This window comes from Schistocerca cancellata, chromosome 9, assembly GCF_023864275.1.
Source record: "Schistocerca cancellata isolate TAMUIC-IGC-003103 chromosome 9, iqSchCanc2.1, whole genome shotgun sequence".
NCBI lineage: Eukaryota > Metazoa > Arthropoda > Insecta > Orthoptera > Acrididae > Schistocerca > Schistocerca cancellata.
In genome coordinates, this window is record NC_064634.1 from 356,950,479 (window position 1) to 356,957,212 (window position 6,734).

Consider the following 6,734-nt stretch of genomic DNA (forward strand, 5'->3'; position numbering starts at 1 on the left):
ATTATCCTATCTTTCACCTTTAAGCTCTCAGAATTTCAAATCTCGTCTGGTATGGTCCTCAACTTTAAATCTTTCCTCCTCATCCTGTCCAGCAACTCTCCTCCAGCTGAGGGTTCTGGACACAGTTATGACCTCTCCCCATTTGCTACACCTCACCAGTTCTTTTCCTTCATCTCTCTTCATTCCCCTTCATCCATTGTACCAGAAGAAGGAACCACTAGCTCCAAAAACTTGCACATTTCCAGCACTTTGGTATGTATTAATATGTTTTCTCCTGTCACCCCTTGGTGAGTAGATTTTTTATCTATCCAATTACATTCTGAAATGATGAGATTTTGTGTTTTATCCTTGTAACAATGCATAATTTTTCCATTTCCTGATTCTTCTTTAAGGTGTCACAACTCATAAATAACAAATTAGAAACACATGAACAATTTGACAATACTCATCTCTCGTTTACTATCTGACGATGTTCCTGAAGATAATAACATATATCTTGGAGCTTCTGTCTCTGGTGGTTCCATACCATCTATATTGCTTTTATGCTCAATAAAATTCATAAGTTTGCATTTGCACTAAAAATGTGTCTCCAGCTTTTGAATCATGTATAGTACATTCAAATCTGTTTGTAGAATATCACACATTTTTAATATCAGAAAGCCCCTGTACACCTCAAATATTACGTTACTCATTCAGCACTATAATACTATAGCTGCAGTTTATATCCTTCTAGAAATTTGTGTAATTAGGCCTACACCAAAATATTACAATGATAATTATTCTTATCAATACAACTAAAATAATGGAAGGATTAAAGGTAACTGAAATCATGTAAGTTGAAGCATGAAAATGTTAAACTTACAGCTATGCTTTAAGATATTGTCCTTCCTTGAAGTTAACAGACTAACACAAACACACATATCTACATTTTTCAAGACTGTAGCCAGACTTGCAGGTGTAAGTTTTTGTTAGTCTGCTAGCTCCAAGAAAGGACATTGTCTAAATGCATAGGTATGAGTTTGCAGCAGCCTACATGTCAGCCACCACACAGTAACTTGTAGTTCAGCATTGTGTAGCATATAGTGCAGTGCAGTGTTTTAAGCACCGTGAGTCACGGCTGTCTGAACAGTTCCACAACTAGCCGCCAAGTGGCACTGTGTTTCCATGCTTTTATATGTTTTCTATTTCTGTTTTGTTTATTCTTTGTTTTTTGTGAATTTGTTGATGGTGTTGCCAATGTTCTGTTACCTAGAGTTGCTGAGTTGCTGAGTTGTAGCCTGTAATTAACTCCTTTTTATGTGAGGGATTAGAGTTCTGAATTACAGCATTTCTGTCTTGTCCATTTATAAGAGAAACATGAGACATGTGTTCCTAATAAAGTTCCAAAGAATCAGTGCAAGTGTCATTTACTTCATCACTAAGAACACATCAAGCGAAAGACAGTTAGTCAAAAGTAGAGCTGAACTCAAGAAATAGTGACTCCAATATTATCAACAGAATCAGAGTTGAATCACACAATGACCAAAGAACAAACAGTATTGAGAACAGCAGTCTGCCTGGCACTGTTCTGGCTGGATAACCCTGTCCTTTGGTTTGCACAAGCAAAAGTGAATTTTTGTTACAGACAGATAACAACCAATGCAGCTAAATCCACACTCATATTAAGCCAACATCATCACTGATTTGCCACTGAGATGGAAGACGTAATTATAGCGCGACAGGAAACAGACTCATACACTGAGCCCAGACCAGAATTGATACATGAGTGGCCATATTGTAGGAGGATCACATCTGTCAAGCTATTAATCAGCTGGAGATGGACAATAGAAAGCCTAAGCAGTAAGCTTGACACAGACACTGAACAAGAAAACTTATTGTGCATGGTATGGAACAGTCATGTGCCGCCGCAGACAGAAGGCATAGTTGCCTCGCTGACTGACATGTCGCTGGACACTGTGGTGCAGCTTGCCAACTGAGTACAGAACACAGTTACATTTGCGCATGTCAGTGCAGTCACAGCGCAAGACAACAGCGCAACTGCTGCAGCAACATTGGCATGAGCTGACCTTGACTCCCCCACAGCAAAGGTCGAACTGTTGGCCACCCATGTAAGCATGCTGTTGTCGTGGGACAGCACTGGTAATGGCAGAGGTTGATGCCAATTATGTTCACGAAACAGATCTTCCAGTGGTATCACGAATCTACAAAACGATGCAAGATGTGCTGGTACCACCACCGGCTCAATAGACGAAGGAGTGTTCATCATCATGTTCTAAACCAAATGCAACCAATGGTTGGTTGTGTGTGTAACCAACTGCCAGACATCCTCCAAGCCCCTGTTTGTCACCAACAGAGGATCAGGCATGAAATTCTTAGTAGATACTGGCCTGAGCATTCTGTCTTGAACGTCCATGCATCATTTTCGACCGCCAACTGCCTCCTGTCTGACAGCCACTAACAACTCCTCAATTGTGATGTACGGTAGTCAGCAGATGGAGCTCAAACTCGAACTGCACCACCCGTAAGCATGGGACTTCACCATCGTGGACATCACCGTGGTGATCATCGGGGCAGACCTCCTGCCGCACTGCCGACTACTTCCAGACATTGTAAATGCTTGCTTGGTGGATGGCATCACTGGCTTAGTTTGCAGCACAGTGCAGCAATTCACAGGGCCAAGTTGATGCAGACTTCTATGAGTGAGTATGCAGAACTGTTGAACAACTACCCGAACTTGAGCAGGCTGCCTGGTGCTCCTAAGTGTGTACCACTTGCCAGAGTGCACCACATGAAGATGACAGAACAACCCCCTGTAGTGTGTAGGCCAAGACACTTGGCTCAGGGCTGCTTAGCAATAGTGAAGGCCAAATTTGATTCTATGATACTTGAAGGCATAATGCAGCCGTCTAAAAGCCCGTGGTCCTCAGCATTACACTTGGTGCCAAAGAAAGGTGGAGCCAAGTGCCCATGCGGTGACTATCATGCACTTAACTCATGAACTGTGCCTGACAGATACCCTGTACCTCTTTTGAGAGATTATAATTATGTGCTACAGTACCATGGTATTCACAGTTGTGGACTGGGTGAAGGCACATCCTCAGATATTGGTAGCCATGGAAGACTGCCATGATAATGCCTTTTGTGTTATTTGAAAGCATGTTCATGACTTTTGGGTTATGTGATGCCACTCAAACTTGGCAAAGATTTATAGACTCCATTCTCCAAGGGCTGTCACACTGCCTCACATACATTGATGATGTCCCAATGTTCTCTACCAACCTGTAACATTATTGACAGCATCTGCAGGAGGTATTTTAATGACTGGGAAGATGTGGAGTTGTCCTGTATTTGGCCAAGTGTGTCTTCATACAGCCAGAGACGACATTCTTTTCTCATAAGAACTCTGCTGTGGGCTCCCTTCCTCTGCCTGAGAAGGTGGTCACAGTTCTACAGCAACCCTGGCCAACTACAGTTGAAGAGTTTCTTGGGGATGCTGAAATTCTATGGACATCATCTTCCTCATGCTGTGGTGTTACAGGAACTTTTGAGGGTTGCATTATTTGGCCCAAAAGTTAATGGTAGATCTCTAGTGAAATGGAAAGAACAGAAATGCCATAACTCGGAACTCTAATCCCTGACATAAAAAGGAGTTGTTTACAGGCCAGAGCTTGGCAACACCAGGTAACAGAATGTTGGGAAGAAGCGCACATTACCAACAAATTCACAAAAATAAAATAATAAACAGAATACATAGAAAACATACAAGCATAAAAACACAGCACCCCTGAGAGCTCGGTGCAGAACTGCTCAGACAGCTGTGATTCAGTTGATAAGAACACTGCACTGCAATATATGCTACACAACACTGAATTTCACATTAGTGCGTAGTTGTTGATGTGCAGGCTGCTACAAATTCAATTATGTTTAAATGCCTGTCAACCATTCATTGCCATACCTATAAAGTGAATGTTTACCATTATTCCTCCCATTGCTTCCATTCCGTCTATGACTTTCTAGTACATGTTAACATTACACATAAATTAACTAACACAATCACAATATTCAAACAATATATATAATCTAAATAAAATTTTCTCGGTTTTCAGGCCGCATCAATTCAAACAAAAAATTTGAGATTTCAAAGGTTATCTCCACCATCATCATCAGGAGTAAAAACCACCGACTGCTGGTGCTAGTGCAGTTTCCTACTTATATAGGTACAATTGCAGCCTCAGGTACCAATCAGAGAGGGCTGAAATGACACGTGCGAGGGAGTCAAATTGGGGAACTCATAACAGGGCCAGCCCACTGCAGGACAGAGTGACATCTGGGGGCACGAGGGCCAGCACCATGTTTTAAACTGCCTCTCTCATCTCCCTACAAGCATCAAGCATTGACTTTGCTTTCTTTTGATATCCAGTACCCACCATCATGCCCTACTAGGTGTGGACTCCTGGTGCCTGTTAAAATTATTGTGATTAATTCTAATCTCAGCTGCCTCCTTTATGATGGAATCCCAATATGTTGATGCACGAGTTAAAATTATTGCGGTTCCCTCTAATCTCAGCTGTAATCGAATCCCAATATGTTGATGTATGAACCAAGATTCTCATCTTTGCAAATAGTATTTTGTGTCTGTTTTCGAGGCAATGTTCACTATAGATGACTTGTGAAGCTTGTGCTTGGAACGAAGCTCAGGATATCTGGACAACAAAAGAAAACAAAGACAGATTCTTAATGCTCATAGGGAGACAGTAGTGTCGGTTTCAAATGTGACACTGGCCCCTCGTGCCGCCTGATGTCACTAAGTCCCACGGCGGGACTAAGTTGATGTGAGGTGACCAACTTGCCTTCTGCACATGCATCATTTCAGCCCTTTCTGATTGGTGCCCAGGACACCAATCATGCCCATATAAGTGGAAACTCCACAAGTGCAAGCAATCAGTGGTCTTTTTACTCCTGACAATGATGGAGGAGATAGCTATAGAAAGCTCTAGTATCTTATTTGAATTGACACAGCTTGAAAACCAGGAAGACTTTATTCAGACATGCCCCCCCCCACAAAAATAAATAAATAAATAAATAAAAAACATCTCAGAGGACACACATATAATCCTGCTCTTGAAGAATAACATAGTTCAAATTATTCTATTATTCATTCACTGAGTGTTAACAGGAATCTGTTTAAAATTTTTGCTTTCATACAACTTGTTTCTTTTTACTCACAAGCAGTTAATGTAGCCACACTGTTGGAGGTGTGTGTGTGAAATGGGTAATAATAACTTGCCACAAAATATTTAAATGTTCAGTACATCGAGGTGCATAAAATAATTCTTGGGCTCTTGTAGACACGTCATGCATCATCAAAAAGGAAAATAATTTTCCAACACTATTTACAATTATTGCATTACTGCACTGACTTTGTACAGGAGTCAGTTTAGACACATTATTTGATATAATTAGTAACATACACTCATCAGTTGCTTTCACTAAGAAAGTCATCAGTGAAATGCAATGAGATGGCAATAAATCCTTTAGGCTCCTCTGAAACTGACCTTCATTAGTAGTTGTTGCTCGCAAGGTACTGAAAATGTGTGTTCTTGAATAATAGGCACCTTTCTGGACCGCTTTAAGTGAATTTAAATTTTTGTAAAATTTATTATTATTTCTAGTATTGATTCCATGAATGAAAGAATGAAACCTGGAAAGGTACAAGGAAACACAAGCTGTTCCTCTGTACCTGAGTATGACACACAATTGATCTGTAGGTAAAAGGTTGCCTTCCATTATTTTTGTAAGTTTTAGTGTTTAGTGTTATATTGAGAGTACAAAACTACCTTCATTTAATTTCACATTCATTTATTAGTCATGGATGAGTATGACAGTTAAAATCAAGTTAATCTTTGTATCATTTTATGATATGCATGTTGATGCCATGACTAGAGTACTTTGAATCACCTGAAAATATGTCCAGGTGGGCTGGTCAATGCTGTATCTCCAGATTTCACACAATTTTCATGTATAACAGACATTCTATTTACATATGTGCTCCACACTAAAGTACATATGGGATCTGTACTTAAACATTCAGCTGGAAAGAAATCATTTTCTTGTGTTGAACCATTTTTTCTTTGAAACAAACAACAAACACATGATACAAAAATTGTCATGTCATGATCCAAACAATACATGTAATGGTATCCTATATTCTTGTCAAATGGTGTGATACTATATAATCACAGATGTGACGTTCTGTATCTCGCATGTGTGTATTGGTAGTAGGCAAAACGAGCAATTCTCTATGTGTGAGGTGTGTTTCAACTTGCTGGTGGTACGGGCTGTGTATTGTTTCAACACACAACAGTTCATGGTAAAGGAAGACATACTATCACAGCAGGAAAAGATTTTCCTGAAAACTTGCCATTAGCTACTTATTGGCAGATGGTTTGGCATACTTCTCTAAGCCCTGTGCCATCCACATGGACACAGAAAAGCCCTTCCCTGAGAACAACTATGGCAGGGTGGAACAACTGCATGAAAGATGCTACCACAAAACAGCAAATCAATGCACACATGACTATCATAGAACATACTTTTTCATGGTTAGAAGCATATGGTAAACAAGCATGGAAAATCCAACTGTAACAAGTTTTAAGGGAATTTGTTTAGTGGATGAACAAAGTAGCACCAAAAAGACTTGAGTTAGTAATGCTACAGTCCACAGGCTCAAGAAT